The following is a 16005-nucleotide window of genomic DNA, read 5'->3' as shown; positions in this document are numbered from 1 at the left end:
TAAACCATGTAGCCGTCTCTCTCTCCCTAAGTCTCGAGGCCGCCGCCTCTCTCTCTAGGGTTGGGCCGTCTCTCTCTCTAAGTGTATGGGCCGGTTATGGACCATGCCGGTTATGGACATCCATCAATTGATTTATAACACTCCCCCTTGGATACCATAACCATACATGGATTGTAATACGCTTAATGTTGCCTCATTAAAACCTTATCAGGAAAACCCAGTGGGACAAAACCATGATGAAGGAAAAATAGTACAACACGTACTACTCCCCCTAATGTGAACCTCAGTGGAGGTCTTTCAGCCTACGCATCCCAATCTGATGCGTGAGCTTCCTGAACGTGCAGGTCGGAAGTGCCTTAGTGAATAAATCGGCCGAGTTATCACTGGACCGTACTTGGATCACTTTGACCTCTCCGGTCTTTTGCAAATCGTGGGTAAAGAAGAACTTAGGCAAAATATGCTTTGTCCTGTCCCCTTTGATATAACCATCTTTGAGCTGAGCAATGCAAGCCGAATTGTCCTCGAAGATAACAGTCGGCTCTTTGCTCTCGACCATCCCACAATCTGATCTGATATGTTGGGTCATCGACCTCAACCAAACGACCTCGCGGCTGGCCTCATGAATGGCTAGTATTTCCGAATGATTGGATGATGTGGCCGCGATGGTTTGTTTCATTGAACGCCATGATATGGTCGTACCTCCATGTGTAAAGACATATCCTGTTTGTGATCGTGCTTGATGTGGATCTGATAGATAACCAACATCAGCAAAGACAACTAAACCATCTTTGTTATGGGTTAGTATAATATAGACCCAAGTCTTTCGTTCCTTGCAGGTAACGAAGAACGTGTTTGATCCCGTTCCCGTGCCTTAGGGTCGGACAGGAGCTGAACCTGGACAGTAGATTCACGGCAAAGGCTATATCAGGCCGTGTATGAGTTGCCAAGTACATCAAAGCTCCAATGGCACTGAGATAAGGCATTTCGGGACCAAGTACATCCTCATCGTTCATATTGGGACGGAATGGGTCAGTGTCCAGGCCGAGTGATCTCACGACCATGGAACTGGTCAGAGGATGGCAATCGGCCATGTTAAACCTCTTGAGTACCTTTTCTGTATAAGCCATTTGATGCACAAGGATACCATCATTTATGTACTCAAGCTGTAATCCCAAACAGAATTTCGTTTTCCCGAGATCTTTCATCTCAAATTATTTCTTTAGGTATTCAACCATTTGGGAAATATCTCCAGAGGTTCCAAGGATGTTCAGATCATCAACATACACTGCTATGATCACGAACCCTTGATTTTTGAATTTCTTAATGAAAATACATGGACTGAGAGGGTCATTTCTATATCCCTCTTTCACTAGGTACTCACTGAGTCTATTGTACCACATTCGTCCGGATTGTTTCAGTCCATAAAGAGATTTTTCCAACTTAATACAATGTTGTTCCCGAGAACTCTCTTTGTTTTTCAATCAATACCCTCTGGGACTTTTATATATATTTCATTATCCAGTGGACCATATAGGTATGCGGTTACAACATCCATTAACCGTAAATCTAGACCCTCTCTACCGTAAATCTAGACCCTCTCTCACGGCCAGACTCATTAGGAATCTGAAGGTCGTAGCATCCAACACAGGGGAGTATGTCTCCTCATAGTCTATTCCAGGTCTCTGTGAGAATCCTTGCGCAACAAGTCGTGCTTTGTATCCCCTGTTCGAAAACTCGTTAGGCGCTACGCGTGCGGCACATCCGGGCCTAGCGATTTATTGAAAAAGCGGAAAAAAATCGGAGAGTACGCGGGGAGGAATTTTCTGTATTTTATACGTATAATACTTTATTTATATGTATAATACAAGATAATACATTTTATGTAACGAGTTTTCTAAAGTTCTAGAGATATAGTTTAGTCTAGTGGTTTTTGTGTTAGTTAAGTTTGCAAGTCACGTGTTCGAACAGCAAAAAACCTGTTTTATTTTTATTTTTAATGTTTTCTTTTAATGTGTGGCAAAATAGTAATTAAGTCTTCTTCTTCCTTTACCCATCGTTCTTGTTTTCTGCATATTCCACCATAGCTAACATAATAAATCTATCACCAATCACTTAAATTCTGTTGTTTTCTACTTGTTTGTTCAGTATATTTGTAGATCTCTCATCTCATATTCGATTTCAAGCATTAAAAACCAAATTTTTTTTTTTTTTGATAAATCCGATTTTTCATCCGATTTTGACGAATTCGCCACGGTGAGTTGCCGAGGAGCGAGTACTCGTCCGATTAAACGGTAACTCGGGCGAGTTTTAGAACAGGGTTTGTATCTCACAACTTCGCCTTTCTCATTTCTCTTTCTCACAAAAACCCATTTGTATCCCACTGGTTTAATATCATGAGGTGTTCGGATTATTGGACCAAACACACCTCTTTTTCTCAGTGATTCTAACTCCACGTTTATGGCTTCTTTCCATTTAAGCCAATCTGGTCGTTGCATGCATTCATATATAGACGTGGGTTCATAATCCTCGTCATCCATAAGTTCAAGTGCTACTTCATAAGCAAATATATTATCCATGTCAACATGTTTTATGTTCCACTGTTTCCCAGACGAGACATAGTTTATTGAGATCTCATTATTATCTGCACCATCAGTACCATGAAGCAAGGCGTCCCAAGCAACATTATTTGGCACATCAGGGCCGGCCACATCAGTGGCATCAGTACCGGCCATGTCTAAAGCCATAGGGTCGGACGCGGCCACATCACGGGCTGGATCGGCCGCGGCCATGTCTGGTGTCTGAACAACCTCGGTTTCATTTTCTGCACCTTTCTTTGTTTTCCGAGGGTTCTTATATTTGGAATCTATTGGTCTACCACGTTTTACACGTTGTCTACACTCTGTAGCAACTTGATTGCGTCCCTCGTGAACATCAATTCTTATTGGTGCATTAGCAGCTGGTATATATGACTTTGTCACTCTTTTCGGGTCAGCAAAGGAATCTGGCAATTGATTAGCTAGCTTTTGTAAATGAATGATCTTTCGAAACTCTAGATCACATTCTTGAGTTCGAGGATCTTGCCAAGATATGGATGTTTGATTCCATGAAATTTCTTTTACCATTTTACTGCTATCTCCTCCTAATGTTGGAAGTTCGGATTCATTAAAATGACAATCCGAGTATCTGACCTTAAACAAATCACCCGTAGTTGGCTCAAGATACTTTAAAATCGTGGGGGAATCAAATCCAACATATATCTCCATGGTCCCATCTTTGTTCTCTGTGGTGGAGCTATTGGAACATAAATGGCACAGCCGAATGTCCTAAGATGGGATACGTCTGGCTCATGACCCGTAAGTAATTGTAATGGGGAATACTTATGTTCACTTGATGGCCTGATGCGTATGAGCTCGGCCGCGTGAAGGACCGCATGTCCCCACGCTGAGACCGGAAGTCTCGACCTCATGAGTAATGGTCGAGCTATGAGCTGTATGCGTTTTATAAATGATTCGACCAAGCCGTTCTGTGTATGTACATGTGCCACAGACTGTTCTACACTTACCCCCATGGACATACATTAATCATTAAACGTTTGGGAAGTGAACTCACCAGCATTATCAAGACGTATAGTCTTTAAAGGAAAATCTGGAAAATGAGCTCGAAATCGAATTATCTGAGCAAGCAACCTAGCAAATGCCAAGTTTCTGGTCGACAGGAGACAGACATGCGACCATCTAGTGGACGCATCTATGAAGACCATGAAATATCGAAATGTCCCACAAGGTGGGTGAATTGGTCCACAAATGTCTCCTTGAATTCTTTCCAGAAAGTTTATTATTTCCTTAGTGACTTTAACTGGTGATCGCCTAGAAATGAGTTTCCCTTGGGAACAAGCAACACACGATAGGTGCTTAGGGATAATTCATTTCTCTTTAAGGGAATGGCCGTTTGAGTTCAGGATCAGTTTACGCATCATGGTCGAACCGGGATGGCCAAGCCGGTCGTGCCATAGAGTGAAATTGTCGATTGCCTCTTTATTAAAAGTGGCATTGGTCTCGATCATACTGACTTTAGTATGGTAAAGACCAGTAGATAGTGCGGGTATGGATTCTAAGACTTTCTTATTGCCATGGACGATTTCAAAGATTTGAAGAGATTCTTTGTTTCCTTCGCCCTTGGTTTCAATATGAAATTCATTCATACAAATGTCTTTAAAGCTTAGTAAACTTCTCTTAGATTTGGGTGAATACAAGGCATCTGATATCTCAAGATGTGTACCCATAGGCAACAGGATATTGGCCTGGCCGTGCCCCTCTATGAGACTAGCAATACCCGCAATGGTGGAGATGGAGGCATTTTTCAGAGTTAGGTTTATGAAGTATCTCTTGTCTTTTAAGATCGTGTGGCTTGATCCACTGTCCACAACGAGTACATCCTTGTTCTCGTTCATTTCTAAACAAGATTCAAAAGAATGCTACTTAGATACTTCATTTATAAAGTCATTTCATTTCTTATTAAGTTTTCAAGCTCATAGAAATGACAACATAGAAACACCAAAACATAGAATTTTTAGATTACAAATGTTGAAATCAATCTTCAGTCTTTAAGACAATCTGAAGTTTCATAATCCATAAGATCGTCCTTCTCATGATCGAAGTCTTTTTCATTGTCTTGATAGATCATGTGGGCTTCAGGATTCTTTCCTTTCAAACTCTGTTGATAGAGATCAACTAGATGCTTGGGAGTCCTACAAGTCTTAGCCCAATGATTGCCCATACCACATCTATGGCGCACTGATTTACTTGAGTTGGTCGAGTGTTGAGGTTTGAACGAAGATCCATGGCCGCGACCATGGCCTCTTCCAAATGAGCCACGATCACGTCCATTCTGATTCCCTCGTCCGCGGCTAAAGGAACTTCCGCCACGGCCATGTCCATTTCTACTTCCTCGACCACGGCCATGATAGCCGTTTCTTTGGACATGGTGGGACTCTTTATTGTCCTCAGAGGTGTGCGCTTCAGGTGGTGCTGCTGAGCCAACAAGTCTCATCTCACTGTTTCTCATTAATAATTCATTATTCTGCTCAGCAAGCAAGAGACAAGAAATAAGATCAGCATAGGTCTTAAAACTTTTCTCACGATACTGTTGTTGTAACAGCACATTGCTTGTGTGGAAAGTGGAAAAAGTTTTCTCAAGCATATCCTCATCCGTAATACTTTCACTACACAGTTTTAATTTTGAAACGATCTTAAACATGGCCGAGTTGTACTCGTCCACGGACTTATAGTCTTGGATTCTTAGATCTCTCCAATCAGACCGAGCCTTAGGTAAGATCACCGTTCTCTGGTGATCATATCTCGATTTCAATTCGTTCCAAAGATCTAGTGGATTCTCAATGGTTAGATATTGATCCTTGAGACTCTCAACTAGATGATGACGAATGATCATGATGGCTCTGTAATAATCCTTGTCATTAGGATTACTGTTCTCGGTGATACATTCACCGAGACCCTTGGATTTCAAGATGATCTTAGCATCAAGCACCCACTGAAGGTATTTGTCTCCAGATAGATTAAGGGCAGCGAAATCATGGTTGTTGATTTTCGACATCTGAAATCATAGATTAATATTTTAGATCTTTCCTAATAGTTTTTAAGTTTAAACGATTAGGGTTTTAGGTTCAAACAATCAAGTAAGCCTAATGGCCAAGGTTTATACCTTACGGCCAAGAAGAAGCCACACGGCCAAGGTAGACAACAAGCCGCACAGTTACTAGTTTTAATTCAGGGTTAATGCATATAGTTTGTTATGTAATTGCAATCCTAACGTGGTTTCTATCAGTTTATACGAGATGAAAACAAAACAAGAAACCTTTCGGCCAAGAAATAGAACAAGCCCCACGGCTATTTGGTTTGATTCAATACCATCCTATCATGAAATTTTAAGTTCAAATTGCAATCAATCAGTTGTGGTCAGGTTTAGATATGAATGCAGCAAGGCCACACGGCCACACGGCCACGGGATATGATCTAGAACAATTGACCTAGAAGGTATCAAGGCCACACGGCCACAATCCAAATTCGATTTCAAAATAATTTAGACTAGGTTATTTAGGGTTTCAGTTTAAACAAGACAAATTCAGATTCAAGTTTAAACAATCCTAATCAATAGTTCTAGGTGATCAAACAATGTTCAAATTCCAAACAATACCAAACGATTTTTTTTCAGATTAGGGTTTTGGGAATTTGATTTGATCTTAGATCAAAGGAGTTTAATTTTGAGATTCAAAACCTTCAAGGTTCTGATTTTAATTGATCAATGGATCAAATCTCGATTTTAGGGTTTGGGGATCGAACTTATATAGCTTCGATTTACTCATAGGGAATTGATCTATTATCCTATGGCTTTCATGTTTTAGAGATTAGGGTTTTAGGGTTTCAATCTTTTCAAAACAGCCAAATTCGATTTCATGTTTTTAGAATTCGAATTACCTTTAGGTTTTGAATATTGTAGAACCGGACCACCAAGAGAACCTCGATCTGGACGATCGGACGCGAGCTGGAACGAGCTGGAACGTGAGCTGGAATGAGCTGGAACGGTCGCGTGCTGGGCTGATGCTGAGAACGCGCATCAACTGCTACCGGGGACGTTCGACGGCTTCTTTTGGGAACGCGTGTCTACAAGCTGGAGCAGAGATCGTCGGGATCGCGAGCGGAGTCTGAGACGGACGCAAGACGCGATCTAGTTTAGGGTTCGACAGGTTCGTCGGATTAGGGTTAGGGTTTTTGGGGTTTTGTCGATTTGGTTTTAGGCTCAGGGTGATTAAGAGTTTTGTGCTGATAAAGTGTTGTGAAACAATAGATTTAGAGCTGAATGTTTTTGTGTTTTTTTAATCATAAAGTGTTCCCTTTATATAGGGGATTACAAGATAGATAAAAGAAAAGATTACAAATCATAACCATAAAGAAAAAGGGAAATCCTAATCATAGAAGGAAAAAGAAATTGAGTTTCCTTTTCTCCTAAACCATGTAGCCGTCTCTCTCTCTCTCTAAGTCTCGCGGCCGCCGCCTCTCTCTCTAGGGTTGGACCGTCTCTCTCTCTAAGTATATGGGCCGGTTATGGACCGGACCGGTTATGGACATCCATCAATTGATTTATAACAGTTATAGAGATTAATGCTTCTTTGTTTTTGCAGAAAGCTTAGTCAGAGCCCCTTTAAGACAAGTAATACCCTTTAAGACAAGTAATATGGTTACCATTGGGAAGAGGCTGAAAGAAAGCCAGATTCAAGAATGGAAAGGGTAATTAATTAATAATGGCAATTTTTTATTTTTCGTTTTCTGTTTTGTTTAAGTTGAAATATCTTATATATTAAAAGAGAAACATTGTAATAAATGCATTCACACTAAAATAGACACGTGGTAGCCTTACAATGATTTGATAATAAGTATGCTAATGCGTTCACACTATATTCATAAATGTGTTCACACTATGTACTTTGCGCATTTTTAAAACTCACATACATGGTTCCAATAAAACTCTGAATTTTTCGGTTCGAATAAAAATAGATAATGAATCAAGCCAAACTATATATATATTATTTTTATTGTTTATGGATAAAATTAAGCAAAATATTCAAAAATTTTGATTCGATTCGTTATCCATTTTGATTTGAACCAAAAAATCTGGATATCCGTAACTCTACGAAACAAATCAAATACTAAAATACAATATCCAAAAAAGAAGCAAATCAAAAATACCAATATTTTAAGGAACATATATCTAATTCGATCTGTTATATGCATATGTAAAGAATTATATATATATGTTATATATATTATACTTTATATCAGTTTTACATTATTTTTATGAATTAATTTTATTATATTAGGTACTAGAATTTTAAAAGTTAAATAATGTTTTATTTTTGTAAAAAAATGTTATTACTAAAATTTTCAATTATTTAAAAAATTTTATTTAATTTACGGATCAAATCGGATATTCTTTAAAATTCTAAAACATTTGGATATCCGAGTCACCGAATATCGAGGTGGCTAAAGATAGAATCGACACGAATGCTTCCAAATACCTAGATATTCGATCTATGTCCACCCCTATTTACCGATACAATTTTATTTTCTTTATATGAAAAAATGACTAATGTCAAGGCCTATTTTATTTTAAATTATTTTTAATTTTATCTTTCATGTATTATTTTGAACAAAAATGTCATTTAATATTAATTAACAATATCTTTATATATTTTTCAACTATTTTTATATACTTTTTACATACACATACATGTGCACCTTGATGTGAGCACCTTGTAACTATGTATTCACCACAACTGAAGTATCTAATTTTTTTTGAAAGTTAAAATATTTTTTCTTCATGCTTCTTTCACTACCGACCAAATTGTAGTGAAATGATTTGTCTTAATAATTTTCTTCTCTTTTTCTTAAAATATTATCGGTTTAGAAACTATAATATAAAACTATTGGTTCGACATGACGACTATCTAAAATTCATAACATGAAAATAAACAAATAATATTAATTTTTGGTTTTTACCGGAAAAAAAAACCAAAAAATCAAACATTTTAACCGAATAAACTAAAATTAATATTAATTTCAAATAATAGTTATATTTTAGAAGATTAAAAACCAAAAAAAAAAACTTAAAACCGAACTAATATCCAGAATAAACAGATTTAATGTCTTTTTATTAAAAATAACTAAACTAATAATCACATCCCGTGCAAATCGCGGATTATTACCTAGTTGAATTATTGTTCCGCAAACGCGTCTCTGCTTTCAGATATTATATGGACTATAAGTTTATGAAGAAGAAGGTCAACCAGTTTAAGCAACAAGTTGATGCGGGCACACATGATCATAGTTATAAGTATGTGCTCAAGGGTTTCTCTAGAATACTTGATGATCAGGTAACACCAGGAGATCTGAGATTTCTCATCATCTACACCTTTGATTTTTTTTATATGCTCCTTTCTCTTTTGTGACCACAAACCTAAATGCTTTGTTCAACAAAATGTCGCAAAATATTGTTATTTGATATATATGTGTCATTCACTTGAACATCCCATAAAGAAACTACTCTTGCTTTAAATTTTTAACTAGATTTTGATCCGCGCATCCGCGCGGATGTATTTTTTCAGATATATATTATTGTTTGCTTTTCATGTCACTATTTAGGGTTGGACAAAAACCCTGAATCAGAAGAGCCGAACCGATTCTGATCCGAAAAAATAGTACCAAATTTGAACCAAAATTAATTAAATATCTGAATTATTCAAAATTTTGGAATTTAAAGAACTGAAACCTAATCAGAGTCGAAGTATTTTGGGTATCCGAATGTATCTGAATACTTATATATATTAATTATTTTTTTATTTAATGTATACAAAAAACATCCATAATATTTATGATACTTTTAAGTTGATTTAAGTACTTAAAAATATATACAAATAGTTAAAAGTAAATATCTAAATTAGTAAAGTATACTCAAAACACCAAAAATACTTACAATAATTATTGATTTTCTATCCAAATATTGAAACAAACCAATTTATATATTAAGTTTAAGTACTTTGACATATGTTATTTTTATATGTAATATATTATTTTGGTTATAGATTTTGAGAAATTTAGAGTATATAATGAACTTTAAAATTTTAAAAATAATTTAAATGAGTTATCTGAATCCGAACCGAATCCGCAAAGATCCGAACCGAACCCGAACCAAAATTTAGAAATATTTGAATGGGGCTGCAATCTTTGACTCCGAAAACCCGAAATCCAAACATACCCGAACCGAACTCGAACGGGTACACGAACGCTTACCCCTAGTCGCTATTATATATTATATATATCATATAATTAATCTTATTTTATATGTACCTTCCTATAAGTAATCATATAATTAATAGTATTTTATACGTACCATCATATGAATAATCACATTATTGTTGTGAATAAAGAGAAAGAGGGAATTGGTTAATCTTATTATTCCATAGGTCACGATACAATATATAGGGATTTAGGGTTTCAGAATCCTCTAGAACATGAGCTTATGGGCCTAATGGACATCCACATAATAGTTCATAACACTCCCCTTTGGATGTACATTAAAAAATATTTCCTAAAGCGCATAAGATGCTACCTCATTAAAAACCTTACCAGGAAAATCCAGTGCGAAAAACCGTGGTGAAGAGAAAAATAGTGCAGCCGCATTTACTCCCCCTGATGAGAACATAACTTAAGATATCTGATAGGACACAATCCAATGTGATGAATTAATTCATTCTTATTTGGGTTGGACCGGTTTACTTCTCTTGGCAGATTTGACACTCCTCTCTAAAACTTGAATATCTTGGTGACCGTAGGACAAAATGACTTCAAACCACTTGGAAATCGAAACTAACATCCATGTCCAACTTTTTAGGCACCAATGTGGCTCTGTTAAGATGGAAATATGGAGCAGTATGTTGAATATCATACGATATTAGGTATTCAGAGACAGCTTGTATATGTCCCACGAAAACAACCATATCTCGAGTTCTATCATGGAGAATGACTTGATTCAAATTGGAGATGAAAATAGGATCAAAGATCTTTCTCTTGACACCAATTTAATATTTTAATTTCATCTAGAAAGTCTCCTTTGATTCAAAAAAATTCGACCTTCGTTTTTGTCTAGCAAATGAAACGTGTCCATACCTTGATTCTTGTTCAAGTATGATTGATCTTTGATCATTATCTGCTTCTTTTAGTCTCAAAATACATTGGAAGATTGATAGATCTTCATCACTTAAGTGTTAACATTTCTCTTTAGGTATCTATCATTTATGTGTTCTTTGTTGCCTTGTTAAAACCTTGACATGGAAAAACAACGAGACAAAAACCATGATAAGGAAAAAGAGTGAAACTACGAACATCATCATATTTCTCCCCCTGGAAGCATCATCTATAAGCATATCCTTAGTAATAAACTCGTTTGATTGTCAGATAATCTCTTAGACCATTGGACTTCTTATCCATAGCATTTTTTTGACACAAAAGATCATATCTTGGTCTATTTGGACTCCTTGTCTAAATTTCCTTTTATAGAAAATCTTGTAAACCTTCACATTATGCATATTTATACATATGAGTTATTATTTTGCTTCTTGTGAAAGTTACAATTATGACTATCCCTCTTGTCATACGAAATCACATCTTTCAATCATGAAAGAGATCAGTAAATTTCCAATATCATGGTACTTCATGACCAATACCTTTTCTTTCTTTTGTATGCTCAATATACTCGCACGGTAATGTTCTCAAGAACTAACACTTACTGCTTCTAGCAGTCCAAATCCTTATGGGGTTTACTGTTTCTTGCAGTTTATATTCTTTTGGATCATTGATATAATTGTCATTTTCAGTGGCTTTCAATCCTTGCCAGATTACAGAAACTAGAAAGTTGATGTTTCCACCACATGATGATGTGTTTCTTATAACTATTTCGGGTCTTTGTGAGAACTCTTGTGCAACTACTCTTTTGCATCTCACAACCTTTCATCATCTCATTCATTCTTTTACATAAAGACCCATTTATGTGCCACTGGTTTTGCACTATTAGGTGTACGGACCGATACTCTTCTCTTTGCAAGAGATTTAATCCTTCATCTATTGCTTATTTCCATTTTGGCTTATCATTTTCTTTGTGTACACTTTTCAATAGATGGTTCATGATCCTCATTCTCATCAACTGCTACATTGCATGCATAAGTATTCACGACGTCGATTTGATATCGGTTCATATTGTTCTAGACATGACATAGCTATTTGGGTTTTATTTATTCTCAGGTACCTGAATTCCTTCTTGTCATGTTTTCTATCTCTTTTCGAGATCCTTAATATTTCATTCCTTGATTCTGCCATTCTCATTCATGCTCCTTTTATTTTCTGAGGATTATTTTATTTGGAACCGATAGGTCTTTCACGCTTCAAGCGCTCTTTAGACTCATTAGCAGTTTGATACTGTCCTTCTGGGACATCCATTTTAATTGGAGCATTTACAGCTGGTACTTGTGACTTAATCACTTTCTTAGGGTCAGTAAATGAGCTTGGCAACTCATATGCTAATCTTTGTAATAGAATTATTTCCATACATTCATTTTGGACTACTATTTACGCTCTTTAGTCTGAGGATTAATGATAATTCATTCAACTCATTCATTCTCCAGCTGTTTATTTTCTCTCTTTAATGTTGGATAGACTAACTATGAATCCTTAAATAAAATTTATAAAATCTTCACATCAATGAAGATCATATCCAACATATTAGTAACATCTTTTGAGGTCCCATATTTTAGCGGTGTGATGGAGCAGCTACAAATTATCCAAATTCTCTAGATGGGGATCTTTGTTTCTTGACCCAAAACAAATTTGATGGGGAGAGTTTTTAATTACTCTTTGGCATTATGCGAATCAATGCTGCTGCATCTTAAATATGAACATTAGCTACAAAATGTTCATCAAGTATCTCCACATGCATAAAATAATTATCAAAAGCTTGTGAATTCTCAAGTATTACCAATAAGTCTCGCAAACATCAGGTTGCGAATCTGTGACAAGGATATATACAACCTTTTGCTCATGAAACATGGCTAATACTCAACATTAAACAAACAAAAAATAAGTTCTAATATAAAGATTACATTGATACCAATGATATAAAATAAATCATGTGTTTGTTAAGAATTGATTAATATATACGATCTTATGATTCGTTTTTCAATACTAAAAGGGTTTTAAATTGACAGTTATAAAAATCTTTGAAACATTAAATTAACTATCATCAAATCAAACAAACTATACGGTTGTTCACGTTCTTATGAACGACAAATACAATTCATCCCATATATTTCATAAGACATGTTATAAGAAGACGATATGGATACGTTGTTTACAAAATATTAAATAGTACTTATCTTAATTGGTAAAAGCAATAAAAGAGATGGGGTAGCCACTCGTAAGACGAAATTAAAAACATGGATGTAGATCCAAAACATCGACACTTAAAAGTTTTATGGTTTTGCTCTAATATGTAAGATCATATGTATAAAACAATTTAAAATAGCACTTATCTCAATTAATAGTGAAGACGAGGAGATCGGAGCTTCTTCGACAGATAGCCATATCGGTTAGATGATTAAGGTCCTGGAGTTTGCTCAGCGGCTGGGGTTTTTTTAGGTAGCTAAGGTTAGAGCGTGCTGAGAGAACTGGTTAATCTTATTATTCCATAGGTCACGATACAATATATAGAGATACAACATTAGAGTTTCAGAATGCTTTAGAACATGGGCTTATGGGTATAATGGACATCCACATAATAATTCATAACAATTATTATATTTTTAAAATTTAATGTGAAATATAAAAACCATAATTTAAGTTGGTGTTTGAAATTGGGCTTTGTATTATATTTTTCTTATATATATTGAAAACATTTTTGTATAATAGTTATTGGAAAATATTTTAGTAAAATAAAGTTTTGAGTATATGTGTATTTTTGAATGAATTTTGATATAAATCAATTTAAAATTATTATGATTTGAAATATATATATCAAGTAATATAAGCTCATTATTTGTAATATAATGTAATGGACTATTAATTTTTTCTTAATAACATAAGTCCGTTACATTTTTTCTTAATGTACTATTATTCATGTTTTCAAACAACATTATATATTTTTTATTCTACTATTTATGTTTCCAAACAAAATCTAAAGGTACTTCTATTGTATTGTATTTTTTATGAGTTGTCTGCATCCGATAACTCATAAATCTAGAAATTTTTGACACTGAAAACCCGAAAAAAATCTAGAAATATCTGAATGAGGCTGAAATCTTTGACTCTGAAAACCCGAAACCCAAACAGATCTGAACCGAACCCGAATGGATACCCGAACACCTACCCCTAGTCACTATTATATATTATATATGTACCATCACTTTAATAAGATAGATTGACGTATGAGTGTAGCTTGTTTGTTTTTCTATTCTTACTAGATTGAAAAGGTTGTCTTGTTTCTTCTGCAACAACAAGCTGCTCGGACAGAGATTATCATCTCTTGGAGAACAGCGCAATGCAGTTTCTCAAGAGGAAGAAAGTTTTAACATATGTGACCTTGAACAAGGATATAGACAAGTTGGACAAGATCTTTTGAGGCTCTTGTGTTTCCTTGAGATGAACGCCATTGGTATTCGTAAGATCCTGAAAAAAATCGATAAGCATTTTGGCTACAAATTCACAGACTACTATGTTAAAACTCGTTCAAATCACCCTTATTCTCAGCTGCAACAAGTCTTGAAGCAAGTGGTAACTTTCATTCTTGTTTCTTACTCTATATAGCATATGCGTGATTAATATACTGAAATCTCTGGCTCCTTCTCTTGTATATTAATTGCTTATTGCATATTTACACACACAAAAAAACTCTAGATATATTAGATGTACGTAGGGTATTGGAGCTGTTGCTGGGTCTGTTTCTTACAATCTTGCGGAACTTCAAGACCACCAAGAGATTTATATTTCAATATATGATCGATCTGTATCACCTAATCCTGTATTCCATAACTCTCTTCTCCTTTTTCAATATGCATTCTGCAGGTAACAACACGTTATACTTGTTCTAACAAACTAGTGCATGTATTTCAGGATTCTATGGTTGACTCTATTAATGCAGCTGTTAAAAGGCTATCAAACTCTACAAGCTTTTTGGATTTTTTGGGGAAACATGCGTTTATCATATTAGAAGACTCACCTTCCCTCGAGGATCCTGTTCCTGAGGAGAAGTTTCATTTTGTGTCCCTTCTCCTGAACTTGGTAAACGCATTCCTGTATATGGTCAACACCTACATCGTCGTCCCTACGGCAGATAGTTACTCCATCAGCCTTGGTGCTGCTGCAACTGTTTGAGGTGTAGTTATTGGTTCCATGGCGGTTGCTCAATTGTTTTCATCAGTTTATTTCAGTGCATGGTCAAACAGATCTTTTCTTAAGCCGCTAATGTTTAGCAGCATCGTTCTTCTCGCTGGGAACATACTTTACGCCTTAGCCTCTGATATGACATCTATTGTGGTTCTTCTGCTCGGCCGTCTATTATGTGGGTAAGTTTCAATCAATCATAAAGAGAATGAGGTATTTCACTGGTAACAACTCTGGACGTTGCTTGTTTTGTCTTTTGGCATTGTTTAGTGTAAATAACTGAACAACTTGTGTATTATTGATGCGGAACATGGGTTTATATACAAACCTAACATACGAGTCTAGATCCTTAACTATAGGATCTTATGTTTATCTATACAAATCTCATGTATATCTCTAATATATATCATCATTATCCAATACTCCCCCTCAGTTTGGGAAGATGGAAATTTCGAACCTCCATCAGATACAACAGCTTCTCAAATTGGACTCGACCAAGCGCCTTGGTTAGAAGATCGGCTATCTGCTCATTTGTTCTGTCATGTACCGTAGACAGCAAGCCAGATTTTATCGAATCTCTAACTTGATGACAATCACACTCCACATGTTTCGTTCTTTCATGAAAAACTGGATTAGTTGCAATGTAAATAGCTTATTTGCTATCACAGTATAGCCGAACTGGATCCTTCAGAGGTGCCCCCAGATCATGCAAGAGACGTCTCAACCACTTGATCTCTCTTGACGCCTCTGCCATCGACATATACTCTGCCTCAGCGGAGGAGTGCGACACGACATCTTGTTTCTGTGTTCTCCAGGAGATGGCTGAGTCTCCCACCATTGCTACATAAGCGCTCAAAGATCGTCTGTACGCAGAACACGATGACCAATCTGCATCACAATACACCGATAGCCTCAACTCTGGATTTGAACTGAGAAGAATGCCCTGACCAACCGTTCCTTTTAGATACCGTACCACTCAGAGAGCTGAATCCCAATGAGCCTCTCTTGG

General features: G+C 36.1%; 1 pseudogene; it reads left to right on the top strand.

Annotated features, from left to right (window-relative positions):
- Window positions 1-6295: 6295 nt before the first annotated feature.
- LOC106404118 lies at window positions 6296-15182 on the top strand (annotated as a pseudogene).
- The last annotated feature ends 823 nt before the right edge of the window (window positions 15183-16005 follow it).

Source organism: Brassica napus, chromosome C5 (assembly GCF_020379485.1).
Source record: "Brassica napus cultivar Da-Ae chromosome C5, Da-Ae, whole genome shotgun sequence".
In the NCBI taxonomy this organism is placed as follows: domain Eukaryota; kingdom Viridiplantae; phylum Streptophyta; class Magnoliopsida; order Brassicales; family Brassicaceae; genus Brassica; species Brassica napus.
This window is presented reverse-complemented; position numbering and strand designations above follow the sequence as displayed.